The 19427-nt window shown below is 46.7% G+C and overlaps 1 protein-coding gene across 1 annotated transcript in view; it reads right to left on the bottom strand.

Annotated features, from left to right (window-relative positions):
* Positions 1–19427, bottom strand: part of LOC147709194 (uncharacterized) — a 575919-nt gene that overhangs the window by 353513 nt on the left and 202979 nt on the right. The gene's annotated exons all lie outside the window — the stretch shown is intronic.

Raw genomic sequence — 19427 nt, 5'->3', positions numbered from 1 at the left:
CATGGTCTTAATTTTGGCACTGCCCCAAATTTACGTCACCTTTGTAAATTTGGGGCAGCGTTGAAATCAATGGATGTTGCGGCAAAACGCCCACTGCAACATCCATTGCCTACCCCTTTCACGCTAAGTATAGTGTGAAAGGGTGCCTTATTCACAAGGTGGTGTTAAGCTTTTTGTGAAGTTCCTGTGGAGATAGGGGCTTGTAAATATGCCCCATGTATTTTAATGATTTTAGCAAGCTTATTGCTAATAGGGCGAAATGAGGTGATGAATGATCAGACAAAAGAAATATAAGGGTCAGTTTCAAACTTTCAGTCATTGAGGAGGATGCTATCTCTAAAACTGATGTTTTGTGTGGCATTCTTTCTGTCATAAAATATATTGTCTGCTTCTGCCTGCCTCTTGCTTATTTTCAAATATATTTATCATTTGGTGTGGCCATTGGGCCTGAACTAGGAGCTTAGACTGAGTCAGAGTCCTTTACATAGCTACTGGAAGATTCAGAAAAGGTGAAAAATTATTGTTTGTTGATTTTGACCAAACAGCTATATCTATCTGGATTTTTGGGTTATAGTTGAGTGTAGACATCATCAAGCAAAAGTATGTGTAAGTTTTCTCTTTTTTGTAGTTTTGGATGTCTTTTTGAATCTAGTTATTTTTCTTAATTTGTTTAATGACTTTGGGCCATATGTATCAAAAAGTCATTTTGCGATTCTCAAATAGGGTTTTTTTGCGATTCGTTATTTGAGAATCGCAAAATGCTATGTATGTGGGATTAGCAAATAATTTTGCGAATCCTACATATTCCTTAATTGCGAATCGCAAATTGCGATTCGCAATTAAGGAATACCTCCCCATTCATTCCTATGGGCCTAGAGGCCCATTGGAATGAATGGGGAGATATTCGCAATTTGCGATTCTCAATTAGAGAATTGCAAAGTGCACCCCTGAAATGTACATGTGTGCACATGTGGCACACATATGCCACATGGCACTTTGAAAAATGCAAAAAAGAGAATTTTTCTAAGAAATCGTAAATTATCACCAACTTGAAGTTGGTGGTAATTTGCGATTCCTTATGGCCAAATTGCACATTTTCTGTTCCTCTTAAATTGCATTTAAGGAATCGCAATTTGTGATTCCTTACATGCAATCGCAAAATAGGGAATCGCTATTTTGTGATTCCTTATTTTGCGAGGCTGTGATTTTCGGCGTTTGCGAACGAAATTTTGTTTTATACATATGGCCCTTTGATCTCTGCAATAGCTTTATCCAAGGCTACGGATTTTCTTTCAGAATTCTTTAATTGGTTCAAGCTCTTTCTTCATATTTTCTAATGCAGTACATATTCTAAGAACTATCCAGTGCCTAGAGCATGTTGTGGCAAAATATCTAGACCCTGAGTGGAATTTTGGGTTGTTTATAATACTTCATTGTGCGTAATAGGACTGTAGCCCAAAAGGGATGACTCCAAGCTTTAAATATTAAGTCATCGTGCAAGCATGTTATGAGGAGTGGTTTTGTTTTTTGTAGCATCTTTCCAAATTATCCAGAGTTGACTTACTTGTAGTGGATGAGGGTGCTCTTAGTCATAACAGGGTAGCACCACTGATTTTTGTGTGTGAATTGCACCTCAGAATATGTGGCAGCCTCTCTGTTGGGAACAATCCAGGGTGGTAAAAAGGAGTCCACACAGCTGATTACCAGCACTGTTAGCTAAAATGACAACAAGAGCTTCCCAATAACCACCTGGAGATTTACTGACAATGCCAATGCATCTGGGTTTACAGGAATGGTGTACAGTATGTGAAACATTATAAGTAAATAGCATGGAAATGTATCTGTATTTTAGTGGAAGCAAATAACAGTGGAATAATATTGGTATAGGATTAAAGGTCAGTTGACGTTTGCACTGTCAAGCCATATTTAAATATTCATCTAAGCTAATGACTGCCCTTCTCCCATCTGTGCTGCTAACAGAGAGAAAAAAAACATCAATTTTCTAGTTATCTAGGACACTTGTGCCCCTGAAAATTTAAACTCAGGCAGCTGAACAAATAAACAAAACGATCACAGCTGTGTGGAAGGCATGCACTTTTTTGTTGAAGCACACATCTGCCCAATGAAAACATGCACAGCATTCCTGGCTCCCAACATGTGGGCGGAGCCAAAGGTTCACTCTAATGATGCTTACATAATTGCCTGGCAACACGCTGTCAAGTCAGTCCATAAAAAGGACACTGTGATTCCATATGGCAATCATTACAAATACACTGAAGAAAATTAAACCATCATGAACCAGATACAGTATTAAGGCCGTACAAAAGATGAATATATCAACTTGCTATAAATAATTAGCTATTTTTCTATAAAGTAATGGTAATGGTAATGGTAATGGTATGTATCTTATATTGCGCAACTAAGCCCGGAGGCATCAAGGCGCCTAAAAAATAATATCATAAAAGTGAACAGATAACAAGCACTACAGGTAAGCCTTGGTGAACAGCCACGTTTTCAGGGCTTTACGAAAGTTCTGGACCGTTGGCTGTGTTTTGATTGCAAAGGGCAGACTGTTCCACAATTTAGGGGCTACAGCTGAAAAGGCCCTCCCACCCCATTTAATTTTACGAACGTGGGGAACCACCAGCAGATTCTTGGTTGAGAATCAGAGAGCTCTCTCCGGAGCGTAAGGATGCAGCAGTTTCCTTACGCCCTCAGCCCCCTTACCAGTGAGCTCCCCGTAGGTCAGACAGAGGGTCTTAAAGGCAATCCTAGACTCAATAGGGAGCCAGTGTAGGGTTTTCCTGGCCGCCGTGGCGGAGGATAGTCTAGGAGCGTCCAGCACAAATTTGGCCGCTGCGTTCTGTACTGTCTGAAGACGCTGCAAGAGACCTTTGTTCGCTCCAGCATAAAGGACATTACAGTAATCAAGCCGCGAGGCCACTAATGCAACGACGACCTGCTTACGAGCCTGCGGAGAGAGATAGTGCTTGATTTTGCGGAGTACTTTAATGATGCCCCAGCAGGTAGCTACTGTTCTATTTACCTGCAGTGTCATTGAGAGGTCCCGGTCCATGATTACTTCCAGGTTCTTAGTAGACTCTGTAGGAGAAGGACAGGTTCCCAACGAGGGAGGCCACCATTCAGCCATCCAGATGTTGACATTGTCACCAAACACCAGAACTTCCGTCTTCTCCCCATTTAGTTTGCGAGAGTTGTTAATCATCCAATCAGCGACCGCCTCCATACAACTTCTAAAGTGATGTATAGGGGCGTGCACCGACTGAGGGAGGGACACCAAGATCTGTGTGTCATCGGCATAGGAGACTATCTCCATCCCATATGATCTTACCAACCTGGCAAGTGGGGCCACGTAGATGTTAAATAGGGTCGGACTTAAGGCCGACCCTTGGGGGACCCCACATTGCACAGGAGTGGGAGGAGATAGAAAGTCTCCCAGCTTAACCCTTTGCTCCCTCTGATTCAAGAAAGAGGCCAAAAGGATCAAGGCCACGCCATCTACCCCTATCTCCCTCAGACGAGATGTAAGAACAGAGGGAGACAGGGTATCGAAGGTGGCTGTCAGATCTAAAAGAATCACCAGGGAGGTGTGGCCCTGATCGACCACAGTGCGGATGTCATCAAGCACAATCTTCAGGGCCGTCTCCGTGCTGTGAGCCCTCCTGAACCCGTGTTGGGATTGATCTAACTGTCTGGAGTTGTCCAAGAACGCCGCCAGATGCTTGTTCAGATGGGACTCCAGCATGTTGGCAGGGGCTGGGAGCAGGGAAATAGGGCGGAAGTTCTTGAGCACCTCTGGGTCTAGAGTGGATTTCTTCAGGAGGGGCTTAACTACAGCAGTCTTCCATTGGTCGGGAAAGATACCATCCCTAATTGCTCTATTCATGATGTCTAAGAGCGGAGGCAATAGGGTGTCTCTGCACTCCTTCAGGACTTTAAGGGGACAGGGATCTAAAGGAGACCCAGACCTCAGATTGGTTAGCAACAAGTCAATGTCCTGGAGGGAGAGCGGAGGGAACACAGATAGAATCTTAGTGATGGGGGGGACATCAACTTCGAGAAAGGGAAGGACGACATCAGGAGAAACAGGAAGAGTTACCGCCCTTTGTGAATCAAGGGCAGAGTAAATGTCTGCAATTTTCTTATGAAAGAATCCTGCGATTTGATCACAGAGGACTTGGGAACATACTGTGGGATCGGGCATCTGCAAAGTACAGAGGGAGTCGACAATCTTAAAAATATCTTGCGGTGAGGTGAGAGTGGTAGTGAGATGAGCGAAATACTCTTGTTTCACCCTAATCCCCTCCATCTTGTACTCCCTAAGGAGGTACTTGTGTTTCTCCCTCTCTAGGGGATCCCATCTCGTCCGCCAGAGCCTTTCCTGCCTCCTGCACTCCTGTCTCAGGAGTCTTAGAGGCTCCGAGAACCACAGGGCTGAGGGTCTCTGCCTGGCGGAGTAACGCAAGGTCACAGGGGCCAACAGATCCACTGCTGCCATGACAGCAGTCGTCAATTCAGCAGTGGCTCAATGCTCGAAGGATCACCGGTGCAAAACAAAGAATGGAAATAAACAGTGTGCATTTCCGAACTATAACATTAGACCATCCATAAAAATGTTCAGTACAGACTATAGTCAGTATCACAACGTACTTCGTAAACATCATCCAGTAATTTTATAAATTACGTTTTTAATAACGTTGAAGTTTCAATCTGTGATAATTTGAAGGATCAGCACAGGGGCAACAACTGCCGAGCAGGATAGGCAAATCTATCATAAAATGTTATTCATTCAGTGACCGAAAGGACTGAATTAGAGTGAGTGTGGCCAAAGTATTAAAAATGTACTTACAATGGGGGGGGGGTGAGCAGCGACGGCTCGTGGAGGGAGTTACGATGGGGCAGGAGGGTGGGGAGGGGGAGGGGCAGGGCGGAGGTTGCTAAAAACCGGCATATGGATAATTGCAGGTAAGTAAACAATTTAATTAATAAAACAAATTTCGGAGTGCGCCTTGCATCGCAAAATGCAATGCAGTGCGAGCTACGAAATTCGTTTTAATAATTAAATTGTTTACTTACCTGCAATTATCCATATGCCGGTTTTTAGCAACCTCCGCCCTGCCCCTCCCCCTCCCCACCCTCCTGCCCCACCGTAACTCCCTCCACGAGCCGTCGCTGGGGGTGAGTATGTTCTAAACTAAAGATAAAAGGAAGGTACAAATTAGAAATTGAAGGCAAAACATATAACCATGCCAGTGAACGGTGAAAACATGAAAAATGAATATAAGAGCACTTGTGCCATGCAGGGAGAGTGTATCAGGCTTGAAAATGTGTCCTTGTAAAATCGTAATATTAAAATAATCGGATGGATTAAACAGGAGTGGAAAACCCTTATGAGTGGTATTTACGGAAATGATTTATGAAAGGCTGACCACATAGCCAATGAATGGGCAGTTTCTGTAATGTGAATAATAATAAGGCCTATTAGATCTAAGGGAGTCAAAGGCAGAGTTTAAAAATAACAATAAACCACCTGGTGGAAAGAATTTACCATGCGAAAACAGAGTGTATGTAACATTCAAAGAAGCGTCACTGCTGCAGTCATAGTGCCCACACCGCCAACGCTCGCTCCACCTTGCGCCCCATACACTTACAAACAAGGAGACTCATGAGACATAATTGCGGGAAAAACGGTGGTGCAGGTTTATTTTGCATAACAAGTAGCAGATAGGTGGGTCATCTTACAGGCGATCCAAAGCGGCAGCCCCTCGCTGACCCGCATGCCTAATTAGCCATCTTGCACGGTAAGTCGATGCTCTTGACGGTGCAATACGTTGATAGTTATCTCGTTTACTCCCGCCCCCCTTGTCAGGGCGGAGCGATGAGGCACACCCCCGGTCGGTTCAGGCCCCCCGACCGCCCGAAGGACTAACGGGGCGCCGACGCTGTTTCCTGGAACCCCCTCGGCTCCAGGTTCTTGGCTCAGGCACCCCTACTGTGCCAGGCAGAGGTATTGCTGTCTCCTTCTGCCGCAGAGGTACCCTTACTGTCCATCTGCTTCCAGATCGCCCTGTGACTCCGCCTGCAACACAAAACAGACCATTAATTGCTCACACCAACCTGCTGCTCTGCTGCTGGGTCAGGGCCAGGGTGGGAACAGCGCAGAGCAGTCAGGAAGAAACGCGGCGGAAAGAGGGCGGACAAAGCCACGCTGTCCTAGATAAAGGCCCTGGGTCCGCCTCCCCCCCCTACACGCTCACCCTGCATTGGCCACTTCCTAAAGGGGGCGGCACCATGTCCGGCGCGCTGCTGACGTTCTGCTCGCGAGGCATGTGGCACTAGGACGCTGTCTCGCGTTATCTCCCCTTCGCGTCGCGCGGCCAGCGGCATAGTGCCCACACCGCCAACGCTCGCTCCACCTTGCGCCCCATACACTTACAAACAAGGAGACTCATGAGACATAATTGTGGGAAAAACGGTGGTGCAGGTTTATTTTGCATAACAAGTAGCAGATAGGTGGGTCATCTTACAGGCGATCCAAAGCGGCAGCCCCTCGCTGACCCGCATGCCTAATTAGCCATCTTGCACGGTAAGTCGATGCTCTTGACGGTGCAATACGTTGATAGTTATCTCGTTTACTCCCGCCCCCCCTGTCAGGGCGGAGCAATGAGGCACACCCCCGGTCGGTTCAGGCCCCCCGACCGCCCGAAGGACTAACGGGGCGCCAACGCTGTTTCCTGGAACCCCCTCGGCTCCAGGTTCTTGGCTCAGGCACCCCTACTGTGCCAGGCAGAGGTATTGCTGTCTCCTTCTGCCGCAGAGGTACCCTTACTGTCCATCTGCTTCCAGATCGCCCTGTACTCCGCCACAGCTCTGGAGGAGGCCCCCGTCGATGACAGAGCCCCCCACCACCTAGCCACCTTTATACCTAGCACCCTCATATCATAGGCACCCTGCTGCTGCCAGAGCTTCCTGTAAGTCAAGGATGAAAACATCCATCCCAATCCCAGACAAGTGAACCCCATCTCTTTCATAGTAGCCCACTGTTCTGTCCTGTATCAGCTCGTGCCTAATAAACCCCAGGCCCCTCTTCTCCATGAATTTTTGCATGGCCCTGTTCACCCTCCTCCTGCCTTGCTCGATGGCAAGGGGTGACCGCGCTCCCCTCCAGGTCCTGCGGGGGGCAATCTCTGACCATACAAATTCAGTAGCCCCCAGTGACATCCCGCTGCATGGCATCCACTAATGCTCGCCTCCCCATTGTCACCAGATCATTCCCACCCAGGTGTATCACGAGGATGTTGGGAGGCCCACCCCGGGCTGCCACACATTGGTCCGTTTAGAGCACCTCTATCATAGTACCCTTCACCACACCACTTATGGAGATTTCTTAGAACGGTTCTTAGGACACGCCCTTAGTTACATAAGCCGCCCTCTAATGGGGATTGCTTAGATGTGTTTCCCTTTGCATTTGCACAAGTGCCACCCTTGCCTATGTAACGTTGTTCGGCGCCTGGGTGTCTAGTGTGTATTGCAGTATTTCACCCCTAAATATACTGTCTTTTCCCTTGTAACCTGCACACTGTTGTACTGTTTGCCACCTCCTGTATTTATTTATTCACTATTGTCCTCTTACCTCATGTAACTTGTCTGCTTTTTCTGTAAAGTTTCTCGCCCGTCATTTTCTGGGTTGGTTGTATACCCTTGCGTTATGCAGTGATCCACATGGCACTAGCGACTTACACTTGATGCCTGAGTTGAGTTTCGTGGATGGACCGCCCCTTCCCACATCTGACACCCATGCATATGCTCCTATTACCAATGTAATCCATCCTGGATGACTTATAATACGGTGTCTTGTATGTCGTCACTTTTGTCCCAAAGTAACCTGACTGATTCTACCTCAGGCACTTATTGCGATTATCATTGGCTATGGGAAAGTACGGGGCAGACAAAGACATCTGGTACTCTTACAGTGCCTGCACTTATTTATATAGTGAACAAGTCGCAGGCATGCCTCTCTTAAGTCCCTGGAGTATCTGCCTTGTACCTGCGTTTGGTACTGTTTTGTACATGCACCCGCCATTTCCTCTTGTAACACACTGTTTGCTACTTCTCACATGTTGTTTGCCTCTTGCTGCTTACACCAGTGCCACCATCGCCTACCTTACGTTTGTTCTAGGCCTGAGTGTCTAGCACATATTGCAGTATTTTACCTCCAATTGTACTTTGTCTCTCCTGTACCTGCACACTTGTCAATTATCCCTTCTGTAATGCACTGTTTGCCACCTCATGTATTTTGTTTGCTCCCAATTGTCACTTTTACCTCATGTAACTTAACGTCTGCTTTTGTACGATTATTACCTGTCATTTCTTGTACTTATTGTGACGAGCTCACGTCATTTAAGATGGTATTATTCCAAGCGTGTGCGTAAGAAAAGTACGTTTTATGGGAATTTAATCCCATAATAAATTTAATCTCAAAATTAAATTGGAGTAATTATGCAGGAGTATGAGGCAGTGCTTTAATCACTGCCAGCCACAGATGCATTGGAAAGCATGATTCTACATTTCCCCGAGTGGGTTGAAAAGTGAACCTCAATGAAGGCACTTGGGGCTTGTTTTACAAACCTTTTCCAGTGTGCGCAGATCCCTCTTGGAGTGCTTGGTGGCGAGTACTGCATAATACTGCAGTGCCTTTTAGGGTTACATGTGTGAGTTAGACACGTTCGGATTTATGCCTGCAGAATTAAAGAAACCTGCAATCACCCTTTAAAATATTTTCCCACGTGTCCTACACCATAGCTGTTCGTTGTCTTAAATATCTGTTATGGCTACGTTCACCCCCAGATCTATTAAGTTCATTGCTTGAAGTTAACTTCGCAAACTTGAACTTCACAGCAGCTAGATTTTATTGGAAGGGAAGTGTAACAGAAGCTGCGATGGTTTACTGTTTCATATCTCATTCTCCATCATACCAATGAAGGCTGTATCACAGCTGTGCAGCTCAGCTTAAAAGATGTGAGTCAAGACATACATTTAAGGACCAAAAACAGTGCTTGTACAGACTGCTGCGCAAAGTCTGCACTAGCCTATTAGCTGGAGGCTTAAATACAGATTTAACAGCAGCATGCTCTTCGATTTTATGAGCAGAGTTGCTTTTTACATGCTTTTTTTTTTTTTCCCTCGGTATGTTCGCTGTAACCTTTTAGTATAAGCCTATTGTAATCATGCAAACGTTTTATCTGTAGAATACTTTTTATGCCATCATTGTGTAGGCCAACTCATTCCAACACCTTGGGTCGTCATTATTACTATCGAATAGTGTTCTGAAAACCATTTACAGCTGGCGCTTTAGAGCTACCACAAACAGCATGAAATAGGTAGCGGTCCGAGGTAGGCGCACTGAAACCCGGCCTGTATCCCGCTGAACGATGTAGTAAGAACAACTCCCCCTGGACCTGCTCAGCTACCAGAAGGCAGTGTTGAAGGAAGTGAATCAACATTAAATCCCTTTTTAATTCGCCCTGAAGTGCTGCCTGCAATATTACCGTATTAAACACAGTTGCCTAGTGAGGAACCAGCGATCACAAAGGTAGCCAAGAAATCCACTATAACCTTAGGCAGGCTTGGTTGCGTGTGGATCCCAGGCCCATTGGCAAGGCAGATATGTCTGCTTTCAGCACTAAATGTGACGGGTATCTTATTACTGTGAGCATACGGGACAAAGTAAAAGCAGAAAGTGAAAAGGCCACCATTTTAAAGGTGCTGGTGAGGGGTGTGGCCACGGCAACATGGCACTGGCAGGTTGCCACAGTCTATAGCTCGTCGCATAAGTGGGTGCCCACTGCATGGGTGCAAATTCAGGACATGCAGTGTAAAAAATTCCGGACAAAGGGTAAAATTGCGGGACGATATTCAACCGGAGACACATCAGAGGCGACAGCTCGTTCCCTAAGCGTGATATACGAAGCGGGCGTCAAAGCAGGTAAATCGTAACCAAAAGGAGCGAGGACAACATGCAGGAATTTATGTACCACATGCCTGCAAAGTATTTGGAGAGTCCTAAGCATTTGGTTCCAGGCACCTGACTGAGCATGAGATACAAACATTCACGCAGTTGTAATACAAGAAAGCCCGTGACCCTCACCCTCTGCGAACTAAGCAAAGCGGCACAGAGCGCACCTACCACCTTCAACGGCACCCGGCTGGCTCCGGCAAGGACCCATTCAGCGGCACAACATTGGTAAAAGCTCCGGGGCCGCCGCTCGTCAGAACACGAAATGCGCACAAGTCCAGCTCCTAGCACCTTCTACATGTTGTAAGAAACAATTTCACTTGAGAATGGAAAACCAAGGGCATATCAAAATAATACATATGAAGTCAGCTTGCCCTGGAATAAAGGAAAGACACGTGATATGAAACCAGGCAGAAACCACATTTAACCATTGTAACATACAGCCAGACATTAGCCGGTGTCCATCTAAACGTGAATAATACACAACCAGACCATTTGTGTGTTCCGTGTAACTGCGGATATAAATGAAATTCTCTCAATATCAAAATTATCGTGTTATTGGCGAATTCACCGGACCCACGAGGGAGCTGCCACGGAAGCCCCATTCACAGACCGTGAAAATATTTGCGCGTTTAGGGAGGGTCTCGCGGTTTCTAGCGCAGCTTAAGTGATGTGGCTAAACCAGAAGATGGTTTCTGGGTCATTACCGAGACTCGAACCCAACTCCCCAAGTCCGAGGTCGAACGCCCTAGCAATCAGCCCACGGCAGCGCTGAGAAATAAGTGCCTCGAAAAGGTGCTTCAACACTTCTTAGATGTATTTCAAAACGATCGCATCCAGCAGCCATATGAGATTGAATTAGACTAGGTATGTGTGACCTAATCATCTATCCAGTCTTTTACGTGTGACATAAAAGGTCTTATGCCTAGCACTTACCGCATGTTAGGAAAACAAGGACTGAATGGCTGTATGAACCAATATACGGATGTACATATTTTCCACACATTTTAAAACGTACTTCCAATTAAATCGATTATCTTTATCATTTCATAAAGAAATATTGCGGTTAATTAGTCATGACATGATAAGTTACTGTGCTAATAAATAGATAATCCTTTGTAGCTTCTCCCCAGTTGCTGCGACATGACTCAGAAACTTCCACTGCAGCGACCTTAAACTCAGAACGACACATTCTCTCCCCGGTAGAGCGACGAGGATAAAGCTTTAGAAGTGGGGAGTGGGGGCAGCTGGTAGATAGGCTAGAACCCTGTTTAACCCGAAGACTGCCTGTTACTGTGTTAACTCGCGCAGAGCCTGCGACCTTTGAACTTGCAAACGAGAGCAGTGGAGACCGGGCAATCAATGACGTGATCAGTCCAGCTCCTGTTCACTGCATGAGACGTACTCATCAGATGAGTCTAACATATTGTCAATAGGATAATGAATTCAGAAGGCAATTCACCTCATTGATTATTTTGCCAAAATATGTCTACACTTATACACCATCAATCATGTTTCCATGCATCTCGTGTTAGCAAACAGTAACAAGATATAGGACGGTGTTTTGTGGTGTATCTCACAACAACCGTGTCATTCCAGCTATATTTGCGCTTTTGCTACCACACCTGTGTTGCCACAAATACCCTACCCCACCTGTGTTGCTCGTTTTCAGAACTAACTTTGTAGTTAAATTACTTGTAACCTGCAGTAACGACTTTCACAAGAGCCGCAGGTGCTGCCCGCTAAGGGGTGCATGGGAGCAGGGCGCACAATCACAAAAACCTGTCCCAAACACACAAAACTGATTAAAGGCACCGAAGTTAACCCGGACTTCCAGGTCGTTACTGTACACGGTCATTTGCCAACCAGCTGAGCGCGGGCGGGCATATATACTTTGAGGATATTATATAAACTTTTGCGGGTGGAGTGGGATCCTACTGATCTTTAAGGCCCACCCTGTCCATTAGGGATTCGTTGGTGCAGTAGGCAGTAAAGTAAAAGACCACTGCCGAATTGTTTATACAACCCGTAGCTTGGTAGGAGCCCATTATACAATGAAGGGAGCAAGCGCTCGCATAGGCGCTATAGTTCGAGCAGCATGGCCTGGTATACGAAGGGCCTCGAACAAAGGGGGCCGGTGATGGCGACCCAGGTTTTTGGCGCCACCCGGTTACCTCGGTAATCGGACGTCGTTACCGTGGGTGCGACCTGCTGAATTAACAAACAATTGGGTAATCCCACATTTTTTTTTTTTTTGGCGCCTGCAGTCATGGAAAGAGGCCCTATCTCATACTAGAGGGTGTGCAGTGCTATGGGGCGCTGTGGAAGGCCCCGTCCGAGATCCCTCTTGCTGCCAATTTGTCCTTCCATGAAACGGCGGGACAGTAGAACCCGCCTTCCTTGCTGACCGAGGAGTAAGTCTCACCTAACTCCTACGCGACCCGTGCAGCGCGCTGGGCCCTCCACCCCACTCGCACGAGCTTGTGACCGTGCACCACCCTAGACCCCACAGACCCCCTCGTTTCTCACACAGACTTAGGGGGACTAACTAGAACGAGCATTCGTGCCATTACTATTAGGCTTTATACAGCGCGCAGCCCTAACCACGCTCGAGTTGCTGCCAAGCGCCGCGAGGCTTAAAGTAACCTGTCGGACAAAAGGTTACTGGTCATGCAACATACCAACTCGTTCATAGGACACCAAATAGTCGCTTGCAAATCTCTGCCCTTCAGATACGATAACCAGCTTCTCCTGCTCCCAACTACCAAATCAACTAAACAAGTACCCCTTTGTCCCTTGAAAGAACGTTAATAATGGCTGCCACGTTCGAAATACCGGGGTTGGAGAATTCCCGTAAGCATGATTTTCACAGACCTCCGAAGCTCCAAAACAAGTCCCAGACCGAGAAAGACTTAGAAACAATATACAATTAAAGAACCTATTCATTGAACCGAGAAAGACTTTGAAGCAATATACAATTAAAGAACCTGTTCATGTAACAATTTGGGATTCAGCAAATCAAAATATTGTCTCCGCGTCTACGTATATGTTGTGGATCAATTTATAGCTGCGCTCTGGTTAATTTAGGTCATAACAATGATCATAGAAAATACTGCCGCAAGCCACTCGATCTTCAATGTTCAGTTTACATACTTCAGCCCACCTTCCCAGAGGCTTCTTAAGCTACAAGTAATTCATTTTAACTTGTACAATGCTGTCAATTGGAAGGCACCGAGATAATAACCGTAAGTGAAACAGATCTTTTTGCCAGCGCTTTACACGGACCACAGCCTGCAGTGATGACCCATCCCTTAAGAACATGGGAACGTTATATAAGAGTTGCCCTTTTATCTGAAACATCTAACGATAAGAATATGTCGTTAAACCCTGATAACACATTGCGCGAGTCTCTATAATGCTTGGCTTTCAGCGCGCTGTCTCAGTCAAGGCACAATCCAGCACAACCATTCGGGTAACAGTAAAACGACTTCCCAGGGTTGCTCCTTGCGGCGTCCTCGCAAGACTGGACTGGAGAAGGGGTCGACGACCGATGCCTAATGCTCTATTATTTGTGCAACTCTGAGTCACCAACAGGGCTTGATCGTGCGAACACAAGTATGCGATATCAAACTATATAGAAAGATTCAAGTACTCTGACACAGCAACATTGTTAGACCTGACATCATTGGCTTGAGTCTCTCCTCCATTTTTTCTGTTTGCCTCTACTGTTTTTCGATGTTTTGCTGGTATATGCTTTGGGCGCCGTGTCACTGCTGATCAGTGCCATAGCGCAAGTGCTCCCTATGTTAAAATGATGTAGCTATTGTATCCCTGTTTGGCTTATTTGGTTTACTGTCAGTCCCTAGTCTAGTGCACCAGGAGTGCCGGGGCTTGTAAATGCAAATGCCGCTCGTGGGCTTGCAGCACGTGTTGTGCCACCCACAGGAGCGGCCTTGTAAAAGAATGTCTACGGGTCGGTCATTGCGAGACCCACGTGCAGTCTTGTACTGTCACGCAGGCTGCGCCGGTATACCTACTTGCCAGCCCCCCAAACCTTCCCTTGGCTCATGTTAGTCACCCCTATGGTAGGCCCGTGGGCAGGGTGCATTGTAGTGTAAGGTAGGACACGCCTGACCAAGTTGGCCTGTCCTGATAGTGAAGTACCGCCATCTTCGTGCTTCACTATTGCGAGGTAGCCTGCCCTCCATTGCTTAGAATGGGCCGCCGGGATTATTAATGCTATGGTCCTAGTTGGCTCGGAGAGTATGGTGCAATGTCGAGTTTGGTATCCCTGAACTCGGGGTTTAATTACGCATCCGTTGGTGTGGATGGTTTTTGGACTCTGGGTTCGAAAATAGTACTTTCAGAAAGTGTCTATTTTCTTGTCTAACCATATCTGGTCTCTGCTGGTCTTGCGTGTGTGTGACAGGAGCTGGGTGGCTCCAAGAGGTCTGGATGAGTCAGTGTGGGATGAGTGGGACATTTACGTTGAGAGTAGGGGGAGAGTAGTTGTTGATAGCCTGCCTTGCCTGATACAATGCTGGCTCCACCTCCTGCCAAGCGACTGATGGCTCTATGCCTGCCATGGACGATCCTAGCCCCACCTCCTGCCAGGAGGGCGATAGCTCTGCTCCTGCCAGTATCAATGCTGGCTCCACCTCCTGCGGGGCGTCTGAGGACCCGGCCCGGCTCAATGAATAGGCCAGGTGCTACTGCCTAGCTCCACCCACCACAGACCCAGGATGTTGGGAAATCCCCGGCATAGACAAAGGGATCAAAGACGAAAAGGGGTATAAGAGAAGGACCCCTGAACTAGGAAATCAGATCACTTCTGACAAGGAACCCTGTAACCAAGGACAAGAGGCCTGCTGATCTAAAGGACTGCCTACCCCTTCTGCCAGTGTGCTGTTGTTGGGGGAATCCTGCAGTGCTTCTTTATTTTTGCCAAGGAACCAGGAGAGAGGAACTGTGTGTGTACTCTCACGCTTGCTAAGAAAATCTCCAAGGACTGGAAGAGTGCCAGTCTCCAGCTGAAGTCACAGGGCTAAAGGACTTCATCTGCTAAAAGTGCTATTTGCTGGAAGTGTGAATCCAGCACCTCTGAAAGGACCAGCAATCACGACGACCGGACGCTGGGCCCAACCGACGCCAGCAGCAACGCCAGTGAGTGGGAGTACGGCTCTAACTCCAGAGGACCTCGTGTCTGCCCCGCTGCTGATCGCATCAACCGTGTGCCCTTCGACGCCGTGAGCGCTGCTCACTCTGTGCAACCGCATCATTGACGACGCCTGCTGAGGCCTGATCGACACCGAAGACGCGACGCCGGATTGCTCGACGCCGCTGATCATCGGGTGCTTCATTTTCCTAAGGTACTGTGTTGTTGGGGGTCCGTGTGACTCCAGGCCCGACGTAGCGCTCCTCGCGGTCGTCGCCGAACCTGTGGATTATCTTTGCCTCGACGTTGTGTAGCTCCCGTGTGAGTTACCCTGTTGCTAAGAACTGTGTTTCCAAGAAGAAGATTTGCTTGATACTAAAAGACTTTTGTGCTACAGAAGAAACTACCTTTGAACTATCCTTTTTCCTTCCCGAACGTATTTATTCCGATTGTGTACAGTTTTGCCGTTATTTTGGTCTTGTGCTAAACCTTATATAAAAATACTTATTTTTATAATACTACGGTGTCGTGTCCATTTGTAGCGTATTCACTGTGTTACTGTATGTGGTCATAATTGCTTAACGCACAGCCTCTGAGATAAGCCTGTTCTGCTCTGCCAAGCTACCAAGGGGGTGAGCAGGGGTTATCGAAGGGTGTGATCCCCTTGCCCTGACTAGAAAAGGAGTGTCCCTATTTGTCAGAAGTACATACCTCTGCCAACTAGAGACAGCCGGTTCTAACAAACATCAACTACAAAATTTCGACCAGTGCTAACCCCATCCACGCTTGCAGCCAGCTCAGCCCCGAGCAAGACAGAATCCCCCAGCAGCTAGCGCCAATAAAGCATGCCGTCTCCATGGTCCATCCACCCCAATTATTCAAACGAGGCCAAACCACAGCCCCGTCTGCAGCGAGCTCAGACCACCAACCACGTCCACTGTCTTGTGCTCTACCACCAACAGCGCCACCCAGACAACGAGAGTAAAGGACGCAACTTCCCGTACCTCCCACAGCAAAATTTCCGAAAATAATTTGCAAACAGCCAGGCCACGTACAAAGCCATAACAGCCAAGTGGCTGCATCGAACACATCCAACAAACACCGAGCAATCAGACTCCTGCGCACAACAAAAGCCGCAGAGGACACGTGTGAACACCACCACAACAAACACTGCCCGGCACGCTCTCCCTCGGCCCCCCGGGCCACACAAACCGCCGCCCATGAATACCCGCACTCACCGCAAACCCGTCGAGGTTAAAAACCAGACGCAAGACCAGCGAGGCAGGCAGGCGCAGGGCGGCCCACCGAGGCCGGACAGGGACAATCAGCGAACAGCGCAGAGCAGTCAGGAAGAAACGCAGCGGAAAGAGGGCGGACAAAGCCACGCTGTCCTAGATAAAGGCCCTGGGTCCGCCTCCCCCCCTACACGCTCACCCTGCATTGGCCACTTCCTAAAGGGGGCGGCACCATGTCCGGCGCGCTGCTGACGTTCTGCTCGCGAGGCATGTGGCACTAGGACGCTGTCTCGCGTTATCTGCCATTCGCGTCGCGCGGCCAGCGGCAGAGTCTGCCATATGCAAACAGGAGGGTCTCTGCGCGCGTGCATGATGGCTGACAGTTAAAGATGGCCCGCGCCGGAAAAGGGTGCTCGGTGCAATATTGACCTTTATTACAGCACCATCTTATGTGGAGAGTTGAGGGCCGTGGCGCCAGTGAAAGCATGCCGTTTTTGACAATAAAATTGTATCCACTAGCCGAGTAATGAAAATGGAAATATACATCCTAAGTCATGGAAAAGACATAATAATGAAGGATCTAAGCCGTGTCAACAGACCCATTCAAGTTACATATCAGAGAAGGAAATCAGTAGTATTGAATGAGCCATGAATCCAACTGTCTGGGAAGAGGGCCCCTATAAATCCAGGTGCAAATTTACAAAGAAGTGATCCCAAGATGTTGCGCTTCATTGCATCAAAGGGAGAGAGAAGAGTGGCATATTTACTAAGCTATGGTGCTGTTTCTCTATCATCCTGCGCCGGTACACTTTTGGCTGCCTTGTGACATGCACACATCCTAGCACTATAATGCAAGGGTTTGTGCTTGATGTCTGCCATGGGTTTTGTACTGGAAGGGTCTCCTTCTATTGCAACATGCTAGTTTAGTTACCGTACAGCACACATGCAAGGTTGGAAAGGCTGGAGTAAAGAAAACTTGTGTCTAAAGTTACACCTGTCTCAATGGGGTGTACATTTTGGATGTATAGTTCTGTACACTTGTTTTAGTATATAGGCCTTTGCATCAATAGCAATGGAAATTCCCATCCCCCCCAAATGGAATGCTCCCTTGACACAAAAAAGCACAAAGTAGCGCATCATGCTACTTTGTGTTACCTTTAGGGCTACTTTTCAGTGCAAAATAAGTTTTGTGCTGAAAATTAAATCCCTTAACTTTGCGTTGCTCTGTGTCACTTTTGTGAGGCACACCCAGAACAAAGTGTTAGAAAATCTGTCCCTTAGTGTAATTAGGTCTTCCTTCCAGCTTATCCGCTTTTCATTATGCACTTAGCAAATACATCCTTCTACTGCACTAGTAAAACACCAAAGGAACTGAAGAGGGCCTAGATTACACCCTTTACTATCCACTAAATCTCAAAATGGCCTAACCTATACCCAACACTCCTGTTTTACTGAAAGTGTTGGAGAAGGCTGCTGCGGTCCAGTTGCAAGGTTTCAGTGATGAACATGACTATCTGGGGGATTGTTTTAGACAGACCGTGCTTATAGATGTCCATAGTGAAATTTTGAGTCCGATTACTTGGGGAATCCTGGCCTGTTCATGATACTTAATTTCTCTGCCACATTTTCTACCCTTGACCAAAAGATTATGATGCAATATTGGCATTACGGGATTGGGGGTTCACATTTGGCTGACACCTCACCATCTGTTCATTCCTTGCTGTCCGATCCTGTCAAGTGTAGGTGTGGGAAACCATGGCTAGTACCTAACCAGTTAGTTGTGGTATACCACATGGTTCATATCTCTCTCCCTTGCTTTTCAATGTGTGTGTACAATTGTTATAGGAACTACTGAGAAATATAATTGAATTTTACCATAATTATATGTACAATAGTCAGATTATTATCTATCTGACAGGAGATTTTGTACCACAACTTGGTGAATTGCATTTTCCAACCCACTCAGAAATAGATTCTCCCAATCTGGCTGAGCTTGAATAGAGGATAAAAAACGTTTTTTCCAAATGCCAAACTATACACCGAGGAAGATTAAGGACACTCTTCAATTATTTATACAGTTATTCCCAATAAAGACAACGTTAAGACCTTGGGAGTAATACTCGATTCACATATGTCTCAGGAGTGTCAATCAAATGAAACTAGTGCAGCATTCTTTGGTCACATCAAGCTTCATCATCAAGGCCTCCCATCCTTATGGAGCTCAAGAGAACCATGTTGTCAAGAACTATACTAGGACTAGGAGCCCAGATGTGCATTCAGCAATGTGCTAATGGCTGGCTCGGCTAAGAAGGAGATTACATACATTAATGTGATTAAAAATACGGTCGTGCAAGAAATACCTGGTGTTGCACCTCTAAACCATATTTTGACCTCCAGGTGCTCTCACCTCTGACTGCCTAGTCAGGAGAGAATTGAATATCTTGACTAATATGCACTGGGATATATATCAATGTCCCATGGTATAAAAACAAACCTTACATTACATTTTTCCTGCTGGAAACGACAATTCAGTGATAAAGGGCTTCTGGTTCCACCCAGAGTCAACTAAGTTAGGACCTGTGGTGAAGCTTTTCAAAGAAATGTGGAACAATGTGCCCGGAAACGTTTGCATAACAATATATGTGCTTACGTACAGTTAGTGCAGGAAGACTAGTCTATTCCAGTACAGGGAACATTATCTGACAACTGTTTCACCCACTCAGTTGTCCATGGATTCGATGGAAATATAAGAAACTGATAATACTGATGGTGATGATCAGAAGAATATCCACTCACGCTCTTTTAATTCGTCTAATTAATATGTTTTTGATTCCATGCAGGGTTTAGAGAGGATATTATTTTCATACTTACTCCTTTCTACACCCAGCCTTTCTAAGAATTCCTGGTCAATTTGTTTGAATTGCAATTTTGTAGCCATGTAACTACTGTTAACACCACTATCCCCTAGATTCATCAAAGTCCCGTTTTGCGAGTCCTTAAT

Source organism: Lissotriton vulgaris, chromosome 6 (assembly GCF_964263255.1).
Source record: "Lissotriton vulgaris chromosome 6, aLisVul1.2, whole genome shotgun sequence".
In the NCBI taxonomy this organism is placed as follows: Eukaryota; Metazoa; Chordata; class Amphibia; order Caudata; family Salamandridae; genus Lissotriton; species Lissotriton vulgaris.
The sequence above is the reverse complement of the archived record's forward strand: the minus strand, read 5'-3'. Positions and strand labels throughout refer to the sequence as shown.